Raw genomic sequence first — 19,784 nt, 5'->3', positions numbered from 1 at the left:
GTACTTAAGTCTGGTGAAGTGAAGGAGAAGGTCCAAAAGACACTCACGTACTGAGCACAGTGAGATACGAGTGGAGAACCTTCTACATCAAAAACCCTTCTTGGAAAGGTGGAAGCTATTGAGACATCTTTTGATGTCACATGTGCTACATTTATTCCTCGAAACACCCATCATCTCCTTCTTTCACATTGCATGCTTTTGTTGACAAATTTCTCATATACATATAGAGTGTCCCATAATTGGCACTTGCATCAGGCACTCTTTCCGTGTTTCACCCAAGCACTCACCTTTCATGAACATGTACTTCACGTTCAACTGCTCAACTCCAATAAGAGCGTATACCAAAGGCATTTTTTTCAACCGGGTTTTTTCCCTTTGGTCATCCAGATTTTAGACCCTAATCTAAGGACACCTATCACCATCCTCTTGTACATATTCCTTCTACATCAACAATAAGGAAATGCTACTCAAATCAATTGACAAATGAATTGGAGCACCAATTTTAGATCATAGCATACTTCTCCTCAATGGCGAGTCGAAGAATGGCCTACAATGACAACGCTGCAGACAACACTAACAACATGATTGCACAAGAACAAAGAAGTCCCCAATGAAGAAGAGCATACGTAAAAGTAATCAGAGGATCTCAAAAGATGAATGGTGATGATGATAGATGTCCGCTCTAATGGATCATAGTTCTTGTTGTGGTTCAACAAAGATACAAGCAGTGCAACAGATGAAGCCAAAACAACAGCAAAATGTTGACCGTTGGGTCAACAACACAACATAACTCAAGAACAAAGAAGTCCTCAATGTCAAAGAGCATACATAAGGGTAATCAGAGGATCTCAAAAGCTTGTCCTTGATAATGCGGATCGAATGCTCGGCAGGGTTTTGAACCTCAAATTCGAATAATTAAGTCCTGGATTCGGCCTGACAGACAGACTTTGCATTGGAGTGCAAATTGGCCTAAAGAATTTAAGGGTTTAGCCATACAATTTCTACAAAATCCTTACAAAGTTTTCATCGGCTCACAAGATCAGAAAGCCAATCACTCAATTCTACAGATTGTAGAAGTTGTTTCTGAGAATCACAAATACTCAGAATTGAGAGATTTGTTGGAGCAAGTGATGGATGGAGCTTTCTCTATCCATGATGATAAGAGTCAAGTTAAATGACATTGGGTTCTTTTTGAATTTAGATCTGCAGTCGACCTATAATGACAGAAACAGATGCTGCAGCTTGGAGCGTGGATGTGAAAGAAATAAAGTTCGTCATCAATTATGATTTTCTTGAATCATGTGAAGACTATGTACATCAGATTGGACGAACAAGACAAGCTACTGCAAAGGCTATAGTCTATACTTTATTTCCAACAACAAAACGACAGCAAAGACCACATCGCCATCGACAATGAGGTCATGTCGAGGACGACATGAACGCGGAAGGGGGAAATGTTGACCGCTGGGTCAACAACACAACATAACTCAAGTTTCGTACCAAAGTCTTATCTTTTGCGAGTTATGAAATGCTGCGGATGATGACTATAAACGTCATTTGTAATGAGTAGTTATTCTAGTTTCAGAAGCCGGGGTGCAATGGCACTTCCGGATTGTAAATACAAAGCCATTTGACCCTTTCAACCCCATTTTTGGTTAAACCTAAGGTAGCCTTAGTATATAAGGTACCTAGGTCATTTTGTAAAAAGACTTTTATCATAATCAAACTTTAGCGCTGTCGTCCACTGTGTGTGAGAGAGAAAGAGAGTGGGCGTGAGCTTCATCCTCTCGCTACGCCTGGCTCGCTCAACACATTGGAGATCTGACTACACCATTGTTGTAGGCTCGACGAGAGCTATGCGACAACGCCAAGCATTCCACGCAAGACGAAGCGCACATGCCGACGCATCTACGAGCTATTTGTGGCCGTAAGTGTATCAAACGATGTCTGTTTTCTGCGTGCTAGTAGTCTATAGAATCATGGAGACATAAGCTACGCATAGGTACTCATAAATTTTAGTTTCAGGCACTTTCAAAATTCTGTTCTGTCATCCTACGCGTTTTTCGCAGATGGGTTTAGAGTGAGGGTTTTGAGTATAGAAGCTTAGGGACAGGTGTATCCTAGTGAGGGGATGGTGTTCCTTAAGTTTCATAGGAATCTGGCATGATTAGGTGAGTTACCTTCCGTATGTGTGTATGCGGCTAGGTGGTGTAGTTGAGAGCGGTGAGGTTCTTGATTGTGGTTTAGTTGGCCTTCCAGAGTGTTGTATGTGTAGGATGGTCTCAGCCTGACAAGCTTAAGAGATTTCCTCCGTGTGCCTATCGTGTCATCTATGTCCTCGATTGACATTATGTTGATGTAGGTAGTGTTTGCATGCACTTCATGGGTGTGTGAGTCGCTCCCCGTCCAACAAACCGATCCCCAAAAATTATTGTAGTGCCCATCTCCTTCTCATCCGGACTGTGATTTTGTAGACTCCAATTGACAAGCCGTAAAGACAAGCATAGAGAGTGTATCAAGCACTACAACCTTGGTTTACAAACGTGCATTTTAATAACATCTCTACATCCTAGCTACATGCATCAAACCTCATTTGAAGGCCCCAAACCCACAGTTAGCATACATTCCAATCAACTTGATATTGAGAGGGGGTGCAAACATGTATAAATCACTTTCAAAAAGCTAGAGAGAGAAGGTGGCCTCCTAGGTCCACATCCTACATGTGTTTAAAAAAAAGGCTAGAAAAGCCTACTCAAAACTAGCTTCTTGAATGCCCTTGTCCCCTTAACCCTACACAACATTATTCTTAATCCCTAAAAATTAGGATTCCTTACAAGGCCCATGCAAGGCCTATGCAAATGTTGAATTCATACATGTTTTTCTTACAAGGTGACCTCTTACTATGCTAGTTGAGTGGTGTTTTTTGCAAGAATGGCTCAAGGAACTGGCATAACATGAAGCTTTTCTGGTGGCACAAAGCTCTTCTCAGTGGCAATGTGGCTTCCACTACACCAAAAATCATTATGCTAACATAGAGAGATCCCTAGTAGGACAATGCAAAAACTTTTCATCGGTAGCAACACACCCTTTCCTAACGTGAGGGCATTCCTACCAAAGATATTTTTATGTGATAGGTCACCCCATACCATACCATGTCATGGAATGGATGTAAGAACTATGACCGCACTACTCCTTGGAAGTTGTTCACAAATGTATGTTTATCAAAGTAAAATGAGAATAAATTTGGACTTTTTTGTTTGTTGATGTGTAAGAGCACTCTAGGTCTACCATATTTTAGATTGTTTGATAAGTTAAATAAGATTTGTAGTCATTTAAAGTGTAAATTTGTTTTTGTTTGGTAAGATTGTACATGAGAAGACATGATAAAGTACAAGAGATCTTGACGGAATACACCTCGATGCCACACCTCTCCTTGAACCCTTTCATTTCTATCGTCGTGGGAAGTCCAAGGGAAGTCTATTTTCAAATTTTTAGCACTAACTATTTTTGGTTATTTTAAAGTTTTTACACAGTCTAAGAGTTCATTCTGATTATTTTCTTTCAGTTGCAAATTTTGACTGAGGACACTCCTTGGAGGCCACTTTTGAAGGTGTTAGGGCGAGATTTTGGGAAAGTTTTGTATGTAGGAAATACATTCCTTAACACTAGGTTGGTAACCTAACATGACATAAAAGTGTCCTTTCAGGGTTTTGAAAAAAACCTCCAAAACCATAGTAGATCCACTCATTTTGTAAAATCCTTTCATGAGGTTATAATTCAAGGCCTACTACACATGGAAAAAATAAGAGACTTGTAAAATTTCTCATCTTTTGGTCACACCAAGCCTCCAAAGTTGATGGACCAGTACATTTTCATCATAACAGTCATTTCTTACGTTTTTTTGTATAAAAATAAGATTAGGGATTTTTGTAGGACTTGAGATAAATTCCCTTGTTAACTTCAATGGGTTGGTGATCAGAACATATGATTGCTTCTCACTCACTATTTTTTGTTTTGCCAAAAGAAATAGATACAAAAAAGTTGAATTTTTACCATTCTGCAAACCTATCATCAAAGTTTCTATAGCCACGCTGAATACAAATAATATATGCATGTTTTCTTAGTTCCCTATTGTCCTTTAGGTTCATAAGGAGCCATGGAGCATGTCAAAAGAATAATACATCTCTTACCAAGGGGAATCTTGGGGACAAAGATGAAGTGCTAAATACAACAAACATGAAAAAACTGGTTTCAACATTATGAGTTGTAGAATCCCATAGAAAGTATTGAATATCTAGCCAAATTTGATCCTTATGACTAGATATGGTTACTACCTACAAAATGCATATAGTTGTCACAAGAAACTAGCAATATTGAAAAAGCTATACTGGATATACTAGAATGTTTTGTTTTCTTCTATAATAGAAAAAACCAACCATCGTTGTGTACTATGCAAAATAGGGTATTAAGTGCCCAAAAACTCAAGGAATATTAGCTTTATGTTACAATATGGGACATAGAAAATCAAAACTACATTTGGATATCATTAAAGCCACCAAAAGAAATCATAGAAGAGCTAAAATTGGCTAAAAAACAGAATTTGACAATTTTTGTAATTTGGTCATAACTTACAACTTTAACATTTATTTCTCCCTAGAAGCATTAGGACATGTTGAGGACTACTAAAGATAGTTCTCTAGAATTATAGACATCACAAACATGAATTCTAGAGTGGTATATATGCAAAAAAGTTGAAAAAATCCAAAAACCAGGACTCGTTTTTTCACACAGTTTAGGTTGTGAAATGTTGTGCAAGGACAAGGTTAAAGATGGAATTGATATTCCAAAAAAATGTCAAGTTTTTTTCAGCTCATGAGACAACTTTCTAGATAGAAAGCACCTCAAAATCCATTTTGAAACTCTTGACATAATTCAAGGAAAATGGTCACTTAACAGGACATAAAAGTGTCCCATTACCAACCTAGTGTTAACACAATAAAAAACATTGGTTCTTTGAGTATTTTCAGATTCCATAGTTTTAATGCTCGTTGGATCCCGTAGATTAAGGAAAAAGTAAGAAACGTCTGTTTTACATCATTTTTTAAGAAATTGCCAACTTGTACGTTGTTTTTTGGAGAATCCGAGCAAACTATGATTTTTTTTCCATCACAACCTAAAAGTTCAACACTAAATTAAGAAAAAAAGAAAGTGGCCGCAAGGGCGCTCGAAATGCTCATTCGGGACTTTTGGATAGGCATTTTGAGCGCCCTTGTGGCCACTCTTAAGGGCCGTGGGGGCCTTTACATGACAAAAATTTGTAAAATTATTGTGTATAAGTATGAGATAAGGATGTAGGTTAGATGTACAGAGAGCAAGAGCTCCCTCCCTAGGGACTTTAAAGGTGTTGGGGCGAGATTTTGGGAAAGTTTTGTATGTAGGAAATACACTCCTTAACACAATAAAAAAACATTAGTTCTTTAAGTATTTTTAGATTTCATGGTTTTAATGCTCGTTGGGACACGTATATTAAGGAAAAAGTAAGAAATATCTGTTTTATATCATTTTCTTAGAAATTGCCAACTTGCACGTTGATTTGTGGAGAATCCGAGAAGATATGATTTTTTTTGCATCACAGCCTAAAGTTCAAAAAAAAAAAGTGGCCGCAAGGACGCCCGAAATGCCCATCCAGGACTTTTGGATGGGCATTTTGCACGCCCTTGTGGCCACTCTTACTGAGGGCCCTGGGGGCCTTTACATGACAAAAATTTACAAAATTATTGTGTATGAGCATGAGATAAGGATGTAAGTTAAATGTATAGAGAGTAGGAGCTACCCCCCCTAGGACCTTATAATGACATATAGGGGCTTTTTTTAATGCATGGCCATGAGATAGAGATGTAGTATTTGATGTAATCAAAGCACACCCCCCTACCCGTCCCTTTTCCTCTGTGTTCAAAGGTCTCGAACACTCACTATGTAAAATTTTCCTATATCATGTGCGTTCACCAAAATGGATTAAAAGTACCCCTTATAGGCCTTATCTACACATGTTTCTGTAACTTTACAAGAATATAAAATCCCCAGGTCAAAGGGCTCACAAATCCTGTGCAATAAACATTCAGGACTAGAAATCGACCAAACAAGGAGCCATTTTTACTTCCTTGTGTCCACCTCATGTTCTTGGGAATGTTTTGGTTAAGACCCCAGAGCCCCTTTCAACACCCCCTCCCCCAAAGGCGCTGCCCCCTCCAGTCACTTCAATCCCGGATGTCGTCCCTTGCAGTGCATTGATAAAGCTCTATGCTGTTTTTTTAAACAGATGCGAAGTGAAGGCCATTCCCTCTATGCCTCTCTCCTACTTTTTCTACAAGTATACAAGTAGATGAATTATTTTTAAAAAACTCAATATTCATACTCTAATTGTGACAGAGAATCGTTACAGATTCTTGTTGTTTAGGATATTATTCAAAAAGAGTTGCACACACAAGATTTTCTTTGACTACCATTGGTAAACAATTTCTTTTGTGGTTTTAGGCTATGATACTCAAAAATGGCTCTTTAGTCAAATTCCCACGGCACGCAATATTTTCCCAAAAGAAGCATGGGTTTCTCTCTCCCCCATTACTTCCTCTCTTTTTTCCGAAGCTCCATTTTCCACTCTCTTCCCCAAAATACTTGGGTTCCTTTCTCTCCCATTACCGCATTTTTTTTTCCCAAGCTCAATTCTCCACGAAGTCTTTTTCCCAAAAAAATGTGGGGTTTCTTTCTCTCCCGTTACCTCATCTTTTTTTTTTCCAAGCTCCATTAGCCACTACCCCCCCTCTTTCCAATCCCTTTTTCCATAATTAGTTTCCCCTTTCCCCTAGCATTTTTGCACATTCTACTAAAAAAAGTGTTTCTTTCGATACCAAGGATGTGGAGGCGGGGTGATAGGGGTGGCTGCCCTAATAGCCATTGTAATTATGATGCCTGGATGTTGTCATGGCTTAACATGAACCTTCTAAATTTTTTGGGCTGCTCAATATAATCTACTCACAATTGTGAGTTTTGCTATTAGAAAAAAAAAAGTGTTTCTCATAATCGTGCAGATATACTCTAGTTCTCTTCAAAACTAAAGAAAAGCTAAAACTTTTCATTAAAAAAAGCATGTTTTCTCTCTTTCGAAGTCCAACAACTCTAATTTGTACTCAAATTGTGAGATCCTTTTTTTTCAACAACATTTGAAGGCTCGAAACTATCGAGTTTTTGATAATGACCTCTCGATGGCTAGCTTCTCAGAGATTCGCCATCTGCACAAGCCTTGCTATGTAAAGTACCTTGCTCTTGGTGATTGTACTTCTAGCTAGCCCCGATGTGAGGCTCTAATGTAGCCATCTGCCCCTCAAGGCTTGACATGAGCTTGAGGTCAATTGTATTATTCTCGATGTCATTTCTAATGCATTCACTTATAATTGTGAGTTTTGCAAAAAAAAAAGAAAGTGTTTTCTTTGCTTTACGAGCCTCACTCCATCTTCCACCTTTCAACCACTTTCTATTTTTTACCTTTGCATGCCTTGCCTTTCACCCCAAGGCATGGGTGAGTGGGGCAACGATAGTGCCGGTTTTACCTCCCACCCTATTCTCCAAAACCACTTTTGTCTTTTATGGGCACGTTCACATGGGTAGATGGCCTTGTTGAAAATCCACCTTCAAGATCCAATGAACATCACCAAGTTTGCCAATGGTTGTCTGTCGTACCACTATCCATGACATGTGCAATCGAGACAATGTCGGTCATGCACACTTGAAGCCATAGCTTGCCACAAGGGAGCTACCCCAAGTGGAGCACTTCCCCTTGTGTTGACTTAATCATTGTCTCCTTTCTTCATAAATACAAAATAATTATCTTCCTTGCATCCATATCTGGGTTTTAATCAATGCCATGTGGCAATTTGAGAACATTTTTCCCTTTTATCACAACAAAAAACCCACTAAATCCTGCAAAAAATGGAATGCATTGGCCATAAGATCCCCTCTTGGAGCCCAGAAAGGGTAGTGAAAAATACTACAGGTCCTTGATTTTGGCACCCATCCCCAAAACACTCGCTTGGACTTGGATTTCATTGGAGAAAAAACCCTAGTTCATTTCACTAGTTCACATCCAAAGTCGGAGAAGCATTCAATCCTTCATAAACTTACTCATTTGAGGCTTGAGGCATACACCATCAAGTCCAAGCTCATTTGGAATTCATCAACTACAACCCATATGACATAGATTTACCTTTACATTTGCATGTCATCATGTTCTCATCATTGCATAGATAAGGTATACACTTCAAATAGCTTTACCGTGAATCCTTTTACCTTTTTCCCCATCGAGGAATCAAAGAGACATGACAACATTCACTTCTCTAAAGGAATTTCCGTGAAACATGTCCTTGCTCCCCATGCTAAGCACATGTTCTCCTTAAGATTAAGATAATGCTGGACTACCTCTTCAAGTGATTTTTTAAAAAACCTTTGTAGCCTTTGTTCTTTTCCTTTGTTTTGTTGTTGTTGTTAGCCTTGGGGAAAATTTTCATCACATTGTTCTTCCCGTTTTGCTCAATTTGTATTTAGCTTCTTTAGTCTTAGGTCCCTTCTTATTTGAAACGAATCCTCTTCCCGTTTTGCTCAATTTGTATTTACCTTCTTTAGTCTTAGGTCCCTTCTTATTTCCTTGTTTGAAATGAATCCTCAATGTGACCACCGTGATGTATAACGATTGAGATAGTTTTGGGCCTTTGTGAAGAATCAACATACTCACTCATCTCTTTAGATAGGTCGATGTAAATGAACTTATTTTGTTCTGCAAAGTCTATCTTCTTGTAGACAATGGTTTTGAGATGTAACTCTCAAAACTTATCTACGTATTTTTTGATAGATTCATAAGGTACCATCTTCAAGCTTTGCCATTTTATGAGGATTTTATCTTTGGCATTGCTTGCAAGGAATTGCTTCATAATAGCAAGCCTCAAGGCCTTCCATGTCTTTGGAGATTCTCCTTGGGCATGTAGGCTTTCCCACCATCACCAAAATGCATGGAGACATTTCAAAGCTTTGAATATTTTGAGAAATCTTCATATCCAAAACCGGCTTCAAATTGTTGGATAAAAGACTTTATCAGTTGCTCCAAATATTCCACATAGGTAAGGAAAGTGATGTTCTTTCTTTCTTCCTTGAACTTTTTATGCTTGTGTGACCTCTTCCATGCCGCATATCTCCTTTTTTTACCTCTTCTCTTTGGTCTCTTGGGTAGTGAGTCACTACTCTCCTTTTTGAAAGATGATGAGAAGAAGACAAAGAGGAAGTAGTAGTAGAAGAAGAAAATGGTGACCACTTTCTCCGCTTCCTCCTTCTTATGTTGTTTTCTCCCTTCTTGATATTGGCAGTGGAGGGGGTTCTTGATGACTTACTCTTATTCTTGGGAGGGTTGGGTGATTGCCTTGCCCTTCATTGTCTTGGAGTTGCATCACTTTCATAGGAAATGGGGGTGTGACTTTAATACCTCTTTCTTGAATGCTCTTGACAATGTGTGGTTTCTTCTTGAAACATTTTCCTTGGAGGTCCTTCCGGTATTTCCTAATTACTCAAAGATATTCCTCTTTTTGAGGTCTCACAAAGAGGCCTCGTAGGAGCTCTCTCTTCTTGGATGCTTGGAGAAACTTGAAGGGCTTGTATTCAATTTTGAATCTCCACTTGCAAAGTAGCATTTCACATAGCTTCATGAACAAAATAGTTAGTAACTCTTCAACCTTCATCAATAGTTACATCATGAGATAACCTTCCAAAACCTTGGATACTACTGGATTTTTAACCCTTGAAAAATAAGCATCAAATATCTATACTCGTGGTTTAGAATAGTTTTAGTTGCAAAAGAGTAGTGTAGTGGATTTAATAGTGCTAAGCTAGCATCGGTTCCTATCAATTCTGCTAAGAGCTCAATAATGGTTAAGCCATAGGCAAGTATAAACAGACTCCCTTATTAAGACCATAGTTCTCAATGGTGTCCCTCATACTCTGTAAACAAGTACACCAAACAAGATAATAAATCCCAATCCCACTTACCCTGTTGTAGTGAAAAACTCCAACCTTTCATATATTACTCAACGAACTCTCTTCTTAAGCAAGAAAAGAGAAATCTTAGCTCTGATACAAATGTCAGAGAAACTAGTATTTTCTTAAAAACACGACAAAATTGAATCATGAAAGAGGAGTTTTTCTTTAATAAAATTCTTTAGAGGAGACATTAGATTGTGTTGAGTTGATTTATTTACACATTCTACACAAGAACATCAATTCATACACATAACTTGAAGAAAATCACATAGTTAAGATTGACAACTTATTGAGGACCAGATATTCTTGGAGCCAATCCCCCTTCCAAAAGGTCTTTGTATTATACTTTTTTAAAAGAGAGCCTTTATAAAAATACAAGATTATTATTTTGCAAATATTTCCTCAAACCAAGAGGATAACGAGCTTCATGATTCCATGGTGTAACCCTTTTTCCCAACCCTTAAAACACCGTAGCGAGGAGAAAGAAATGTAGGATAAGAGGTATATGAGGATGAAAAGAAGTATTTCTTAAGTAAATAAGTAGTATTTCTTATATTCGTACTCCATTTTCAAGATTTAAGCATATCTAGCATAATCGAGAAGGAGATGAAGAATAAAAATACTTTCACTTGCTTGGATTTGCATCCATAGTCAAGTCCTTGAGCATAGAAGTTACCTCTTGAGCTCCCATGTGAGAGGGAGGGAGGGAGAGCTCTTGATTTTCCAACAACTAAATTAAAAAATGAGAGAAAAGAAGAATATGAATCTTTATGAGCCCTCGATTTTTCTTTTTTCCTCACTTGCTCTCATTTTATTTTTATTTTTTTAATGTTTACTTCTCATTACATGGACTAATGAGAAGTAAACATTCAAAAAATGCATCTGCTAACACTTGTCAACTCCTCACCTTATTTTATTCTTGCACAACCCATCCACTCTTCCTTTTGACTTGAATTTGGTAAAGGTAATCTCTCTCTCTCTCTCTCTCTCTCACACACACACACACACACACACACACACACACACACACACTTCCACAAAGCAAGTCAAGCTACTTTAAACATGTGACCTAGCCAAACTTGGCAAAGAAGAACTAGAGTCAACTTACCAAATATGATGGGGTTGATCTAACCATAGGCTTTTAATTTCTTCTAGCATTAATTAAAAACCATAGACTTACCTTAAATTTACTAGCTCGTGTATAATACCTTTGCAAGATCCTTTGGAGGTTTTATGAAGCTGACCCTGGCTAAAGACTATCGGCTAATTTAAAACTTTCTAAATTAAAATAGACTCTCATAAAGATTAAACTCACCCTTGGGATTTTAGAATTTCTAGGGATTTCATTAAAGTGATCACAAGCATGTGAACATGTTAATAACATTGAGTGATCATTTCTTAAAACATATGATCACGTTAAATGTCACGTGACCTTTTTATTGACTTGAAAAAACCACCCGAAAGCGTAGTCTTACTGGGCTTTTTCATATCCCGGCATGCTCACTAGTGTTTTTCCATATCCTAGTGGGTCCGCCATGACAAAATAATAGCCCAACGGAATTATTAGGTCATTGTTCATAAACTTAAATGTAATCACGTAAAGTGTAATTATGTGAATATGATAATAACACATGGTAATCCAAAAAATTTCACATGATCATGTGATTATCAAATCTGTGTTTAGAACTTCACTTTCTGTGTGAAACCTTAGCATAGTGCTTTAGAGGTACCATGAAGCTCGTCCCAAAGCCTACTAAATTTAGTTCTACTAAATTTAGACTAACTCTAGTGTATTTCAACTTTACCTTAAGGCTTTTGAGACTTCATACTTGAAGTCTTGTGACTAATTTTAGCTACATAAAATTAACACACATAGTTTTTATTTTTAGACTTTTATAATTTCTCTACGTGTTCTCCTTTGTCATGTTCCTTTGATCAACGCTGCTTAGGATAGAGTCATCCTTCCTTGATCTATACCTTTGACTGAGATAACTCAACAATAATTAGCATTTATCTTTTATAGACTTCTCTCATTTGGTTCAAACCCTTTGACCTAACTAAGTCTATCACCACTTTAATAAATTTCTCTTATTCTCTTTTATTTTTCCTAGACTTAAGTGGACAAATAAAAATAAAAAATACTTTAGAAGGTTAGAAATTAGTTTTCATGACATATTTCAAGAGCTCAATAATTTTCTCATAGTCCATACAAAATGTATGTACTAGAATCTATTGAACTCAAATAGGAGCTTACTCAACTACTTGACCAAGGCTATATTTAACCTAGTTTTTATCCATGGAGTACTTTTTTGCTTTTCAATAGAAAGGATGATACTCTACACCTTTTTATTGGCTATTTCAGGTGAAATTACATAAGAGTCAAGAATAAGTATGACATACAACGAGTCAACAAACTACTTGATCTACTACATGGAGCATCTGATCTCAAATTTGGGTATTATCAAATTTAAATCAAGGAGGAAGATACACCAAAAACATGATTCAATATTTGATATATGCATTATGAATTTATGATTATGGAATTTGGACTTACTAATGCTCCTCATAAGAATCACTCACATATTCTATGCCTAAAATCCCAAGTCGAGTTAGCCTTTAGGTTTCCTTAAGAATAAGTAAGCCATGAGGTTTTAACCTATGATAATAGGCTTTGTACTCTTGAACTTAGTTGTACATATTGAACTTAGTTGTATATAATTTGCATCACATCTAGCTTAAATCACTACACCTACCCTTAGCTTTCTATTGGCTAGTTACACCTATTATTCCATTGGAATAACATACTAAATTATCTACTAGCTGATCCTTTGATGTAGGATGTGATCATCCACAAAAAGCCTCTATATAAGGCTCATTTTTCTCAATATGAAATGGTTATCCATTAATAGATACAAATTCACTTTTACTTGGCCATGTAATCTTTTTCCACTTTGTAGGAGTGTGTCTTAATAATCTTGTGTTAAGTTATTGATTCTCAATTATGGCCAAGCCGCAAAGAAAGTTTCATCATGCTAATGTGTTATTGATTCTCAATTGTGGCAAAGCCGCAAAGAAAGTTTCATCATGCTAATGTGGATAGATAGGTCATCCAAACCAAAAATTGGTATCAGAGAAAAAGATTCAATCACCTAATCACCTCAATTACTCAATTAAAGGTGCACTTTGTACACTTAAGCAATGGAGCTACTTGAATTTTTGTAGACACAAGAATCAAGAAGGAGTTTCAAGGGAATCTTGCACTCTACATTGACTTAAGAGTAAAGAAACTATTGATGGACTTCAACATGCCTTCTAATGCTAAAACAATGGGTAATTTATTACATTCATGCTCTAATTTTGAGGGATTATACTTTTGTGGACTCACATTGGACACAATTGTACTCACTGTCAAGGAAATCAAACCCTTTTTATGTTTAATTTCCTCAAGAGAAAACAAGTTTTTAATTCAAGATTAAGTAAAAAATTAAGCGTGGCATTTCTTGAGAGTTAACGATGCTCATGGATCCCATGGCACCTTTGACTAGGCTACGTTTGGCCAAATACACTTGGTTACAACTAAACTAATCACTATCACTTGATGAACATAATTTAGCATGTTTCACAAAATTAGAGAGAGAAAGAGAGGGGGGGGGGGGGGGAGATGAATGGATTACACGACCAAAAAATTTCATAGCTTAAAGTATGAAAAATGTTTATGAATCATCTTCCAAAAGATCCCTACAAGAAACATCATCCAATTCTGAACCCATGGCTCCTAAATCAATAAAGAGAGAAACGGAATATCGTTTGTGGATACGTTAGCTTCATCATCTTTGAATTCTTCATCCTCCATCTCATCATCTTCATCATCATGACAATCATTGTCACTAAGACTTGCAGCCGCTGGACTTGATTCATCAACCTCCCTCTCCTCTGTCCCCCCCTCATTCAAAGTAGGAGGTGGCAGAGAGTCGATAACGGTCTCCACTTCATTAGTGGAAAACATGGTTTTCCCCCGAGGTGTTACGGGAATTACGAACCAAAGTTTTGGTTTGTGGATTGCTAGGATATAGGTGACCTATAGAAGAGAAGCTCAAAGTGAGTAACATTGGTATAATTAATGCTACAAGAACATAAGAATAAAAAAGGTAGTCACTCTCTTGCTCACAATTGAGTGGCAAAAGTAAATTTTCATACCTCCCTGTGTGATGCATACTAGAGTCCACCATATAGAGGCCATTCTCATGTCGTCTAGACACATTTCCAAACCACTTGCACTCGAGGATGAAGGTATGAAAGGTTCTAAAATTAACCTTTAGTGTCCTTTCAATAGTTCCACAGTACCTATCTTTATCACCATCTATGTCAAAGTTGCCCATGATGCCACAATCTATGGTGGTTCTACGCTCGTCAATGTGGCACGTACGAAAGTGATGACCTTTTGACCACATAGAGTTAAAGGAAAGGCAGTAATAGGAAAATATCTTTTATCAATCACAAAGATAAAATCAAGAAAAAACTTTGCAATATGTTTTAGGTATATGAGTACTCTACCTTTGGTACGCAGCCTCCTACATACTCCCATTCTTTGTCGGTGATGTCTTCTCCACACCATTTTGCTTCGATCATTCTCTCATGAATCCACTCCGCACTAATGAGATCTAGGAAAATATTTGAGAGTCTTGAAAACCTCTCTGAAAATAACATACATCATGCGTGCACTACTCCACACATAGCAATCTCCTCCACAAAGTAAACCAAGAGGTGGATTTGACTAAGAAGGACCGATCGAGGAAATGCATCCTCAATGGCACACACAGTTTCTGCTGCAAGTGTTTTAGCAGCGGGGATAGCATCTATTTCAATTTCCTTGGAGCTCACAAATCTGCAAGAAACAAGGATACACTAAGTACTAGTTGAGATTATTGTGTGCATAAAAAAAGTGTAGTGCAGTGGAGTCTTGTGGTGTACCTTACTAGCTCTTAAAGTTTGAAAATAGCATCCTTAACTTTCTTGTCCCGACATATACACATACTCACCGGTAGAATGAACTACAATGTAAATTAGGGGAAAGAAAAATGAGAAAAATTCACACACTAACAATAGATAGAATAGGGAGAGGGACATTACCTGAAGCATCTTGTGCCAATCATGGGACTTCAACCCATACAATTGAATGCTTCCACCCTTCTTTGCTTTTGTGAAAGCTCATTTTAGGAACCTCATGCATCCTATTGGTGTGTGAATAGATGCAATGGTACCCTTCAATTTGTCTAATTTTGTCTCCCATGGTGAATATTGTAGTTGAAAATCACCATAGGCCAAGTGCTCCATGATGTAGACTTAGTGCCAAAGGGGTTGACACCATCACTTGCTAACCCAAGCCTCAAGTGTCGAGGCTCCTACCCAAACTCTGGCCATTGAGTTTCAATGTGCCTCCATGTAGGTGAATTGGTAGGGACACGCATCATTCCATCATTTGAGCGATGGTTGGCATTCCACGAAGCTCCACGAAATTAAATATTTTTTGAATGCGAGGGATTAATGGAAAATTTCTCAAGGCATGTGGTGATCTTTTGACAAAATTTGTCCCATCAAACTACAATAAACAGGTAAATGAATACAATTGCAAGGAGGTAGCATAGAGAGAGAGATAGAGATGTATAAAAAGCCATATTTCAAACTTACCGAAGGAGTGCATCGACACTTGCATTGCTCCAACCGAATTTTGCTTGCAAGTTGAGAAATTACAATGATGTCCAGAGAACTGAGTACTGTGCACTGTCGTAAAGAGGTGTTCGAACACTCGCCAGTAATCTGTCCTCCGTTGCCGATGCTCCTTGAGTGCATGGCTGACAATCCTCCTTGCACACGTTGCATTCATGAGTCACTAACTCATCACACATGTCGAACATGTGCTCATCCTCTACATCAAAGTGCGACTGAGATGCCATAGGAGGAGTTGTCAAAGCAAAGCTAGTGGGAGGATCACCATGCGGTGCACCCAATTCATCCAATTGCTCTTGTCTCTATTGTTCGACCTTGTGCACCGGCGCACCACCACCAAACACCATAGACCAATCGGGCACCTCCTCAAGTAAGGGGTGAATGGAGCTCTCATCTCTGTGAGTGCTTTTTCAAAGATGCCAAAGCCCTTTGTTCTCCACGTGCTCCAATGCAATGCGCTTCAAGCGAGGGATTTCCCTTTTGCACTTGGCGCAAGGACAAGGGAGTTTGTCTTTGAGCCACCAATCGTGTTGAGGGCCGTATGGGGGGCCGTTTAGTTTCTAAATTGAACCATTTTATGCATAAAGCTTATGTCTCGAGAGTCGTGTGCCTTATGGTTATTATAATAAGATGTGGATCTTGGATCATTTTGATGGATAGGGTTCTAAAGTTTCTACAACCATTTGTTATACTAAAGTAAGTTTGCAATGACGGTAACATATCACCCAAAGAGGGGAAGGATGCTCATCCATACCAGGTATTTGATGGATTTATGATTTTGATTATGGTTGATGGCTTTGTCTCTTGGCCATAGCGAAGTTGTGTTGCAATGAGTAGTGAAAGCAATACATATGGTTTAGGGTTCATGCTAAGGGTAGAGGCCCAAAATGAGTGATTGTCTTGGAAGGAATTGTTTGATGCATATGTGGTTTCATAAAGAGGACCCATTCTTATCTTGATATGCCGCATCGTTCGATAACCATGCCTAAAAATCCGCACTACACAATAATAAAGGGAAGGTCTATGGGGGCCAGCTTTGTTGTGTTCATGTGGAAGGGGTTAGCTAATGTAGGATTTTTTAAATGGACCTACATTGTTGAGTTGAGCAAAAAAATCTATGGCAGGCTCGTACAACTCAATTCATGTATGGGGAGTGCCCAGTGAGGTCACCAAAGAGGTATGGCACCTAGCATTTTCTGGCTAGTATCGATATCCTACCACCGCCAGGTACTTGGACCTTGTTTGCAATGTGGCACAAGACGGTGGTGTTCTTGCTCACTCCTAACAAAGTGGTATTCTCTCTGTCCATAGTAGGAGTGGATGGATGTGTGACCGGTCAATCCCATTAAGGGTTTGTTGCTGGATGGATGTGTGACTGGTCAATCCCATTAAGGGTTTGTTGCTCTTACACAGTTATTTTTGGGGTTATCGTATACCTACTTTTTATGGCATTAATTCGTGGTTCATGCATGTTTCATTTTAGTTGGGACATTGAAAGCTCTCTCATTTATTCTCCTATGTCGATCTATTCACTCTATTTCACCCTCCACTATTCTCTCTTCTCTCTCACACAAGAAGCGGTGTACATATATATTCACACTCCACTTGGTCACTTTTGAGTCCACCTTTCACTCATACACATTCAAGGGTAGCACTATAGATTAGGTACCATTGGACGTAGTCTAGCTCATGGCATAAACTCCATGTTATGGCCAAGGCCATGGTGGGCATGATAATTTCCTCCTATACCCTTTGCTTCCGCTATGTAATTATATAAATTGTGTACTAGTAGATGTCAAATTGTGTAGAACCCACAAGAGGGTAGCTCTCATGTGTCAAGTGGAAGATAAGCCAATAATATTTGGTTGCCATTGCTAAGAAAAACTACTAGGTCGGGCTTGTAGTTTATCCAATCCCTATGGCGCAATTTGAGCTTAAAGACCCTATACTTAAATTTTTTAAATACGAAACATCAAATTTATCTGTTGGTGAAAGCTAGGGTCTAGTGATAGAGTAGAAGTGTTGTCTTATCAGGGGGGTGTTTCAGGCAGTCAATTCACGAGTTCTTTCAATTCGTGAGTTCCTTCACTAGTTGTCAACGCAATTCAAATTTAATAGCCGCCTAGTTCGATAAGATTGTTTGTTTTTGGCTTTCTAAAAGAAACCCTTAGTGTTGTGTTGGGTCACGGAGAAAGTCATCCAAAAATATGTGAGAAAGTCATCCAAAAATTTTGCAAATCTCAAAATGTTTTCTAGTATTTCCGGTTTTCTTCTTTGTGATGAGGAAACTCGATCAGCAGACCGCTCAACAAAAGAGACTTTCTTGAACTTAACACTGATTGGAATCAAACTATAAAATGCAAGAAATGTAAAGGCATGTGAAGTTGTGAAATGAAAGGTGAAATAGAAATAACTAATTAATATTTGTGTGTATGTATAGAATTTATTAGAATTATGCAAGGAGAAGCTTCACTTTAGTATTCTAAAACAATAGAATGCAAGAAAAATAAAGACATGTTGAAGGATGTGAAATGAACTTACATCCTTCAACATGTCTTTATTTTTCTTGCATTCTATTGTTTTAGAATACTAAAGTGAAGCTTCTCCTTGCATAATTCTAATAAATTCTATACACACACACAAATATTAATTAGTTATTTCTATTTCACCTTTCATTTCACAACTTCACATGCCTTTACATTTCTTGCATTTGTCTCTTTTATTGAGCGGTCTGCTGATCGAGTTTCCTCATCACAAAGAAGAAAACCGGAAATACTAGAAAACATTTTGAGATTTACAAAATTTTTGGATGACTTTCTCACATATTTCATCGGTTGTTCTTCTGTTTACCATGGTTTGCAGCTAGCTAGTCTTGATTTTCAATCAGCTCAAGACTAAGCTGAGGCAATCCTTTCTCAAACACTGATATCCGTTTAATTCTACCTAACAATTTTATCACTTTCTTATTGTTTTTGAAATCCGTCGCGACCCTTTCACTTGTTTTACTTGGTATCTAGCTTTTCAACAGAAATATTGCCGTAATTGGTTGTACAAACACTTTTGGTTATGGTTGAAAGTTGATAAAATAGTGTCCCCGTTAGGAAGCATTTGGCACCAAATCCCCTCTATAGAGTGAAATTTCTGTGTCTTAAGACGTGAAACTTCTGTGTCTTAAGACGTGAAATTTATATGTCTTTGGGGCTCAAACACTTAAGACACTTCTCTATTTTCTAAAACTAGGAACGGAGAAATTGGTCCAAATGGTGAAATTTACAGAGTGAGATTTACATCCTCATCAACCATCCACGAACCATTCCCACAACTTTCTCTAGCTCTATTAGCTTTACGAAAGTTGGTTGCATGAATTCTATTAGCTTTACGGAAGTTGGCTGCATGTGAATTCACAAAAGTAAGTGAGAATACCAAACTTTGAAACATGTGTGTACTAAAAATGGAGATATTGTGGATGCTACTACTCGGTCCACTTAATTTTCATTAGACGAACTCTCCAGAGATTCCTAAAAGCCCTTTTGTTTCATTAGAACACTACTCTAAACGAGTTTCCTTCCTTCAAAATAGCAGGTTTTCTCGGTTGGCTCACAGGGTAGCGACTACCCCATTTGTCTTTTTTTTTTGAGAAAATTGGAAATGGTATTAAAAGGGTGGAGAATTACAACAGTGCCTCACTGGAGAAAAGAGAGGCGTCCCAACAAATTACAATGCCAGACATGAATAAATCATTCTAAGTCTATCTGGAGAGTAAAAAGACAGCATGGCATCTTGCCAACTTTGCCACCTTAGGCTTTGTTGAATAGACTTAAGGGGTAGACAAAGTACATCTATCATTAGCTTGGATGTTTTTATAGCTACCCTTTTGAGCTCCATGGAGAAAACAACAAAGTTATCAGTGAATTGGTTTTGAAAAATTGCTTCACTCCTTTGAGTCCAGCAAGCCCATAAATATTCCATTCTCCACAGAT

The 19,784-nt window shown here is 37.9% G+C and overlaps 1 long non-coding RNA gene across 4 annotated transcripts; it reads right to left on the bottom strand.

Annotated features, from left to right (window-relative positions):
* Positions 1–13,753: 13,753 nt before the first annotated feature.
* On the bottom strand, positions 13,754–18,263 carry LOC147445319 (uncharacterized). 4 transcript variants are annotated; one of them, XR_015189912.1, is made up of 4 exons: positions 15,766–18,263; positions 15,049–15,676; positions 14,275–14,962; positions 13,754–14,155 (listed from the first exon to the last, which is right to left on the bottom strand). It is a non-coding gene; the product is annotated as an uncharacterized LOC147445319 (long non-coding RNA). The 4 variants fall into 4 exon arrangements; XR_015189911.1 differs by having other exon boundaries at positions 15,049–15,128; positions 15,208–18,256; XR_015189913.1 differs by having other exon boundaries at positions 14,275–14,515; positions 14,632–14,962; positions 15,049–18,252.
* Positions 18,264–19,784: the final 1,521 nt, after the last annotated feature.

This window comes from Adiantum capillus-veneris, chromosome 12 (genome assembly GCF_014529385.1).
Source record: "Adiantum capillus-veneris isolate H3 chromosome 12, ASM1452938v2, whole genome shotgun sequence".
NCBI classification, from domain to species: Eukaryota; Viridiplantae; Streptophyta; class Polypodiopsida; order Polypodiales; family Pteridaceae; genus Adiantum; species Adiantum capillus-veneris.
The sequence above is the reverse complement of the archived record's forward strand: the minus strand, read 5'-3'. Positions and strand labels throughout refer to the sequence as shown.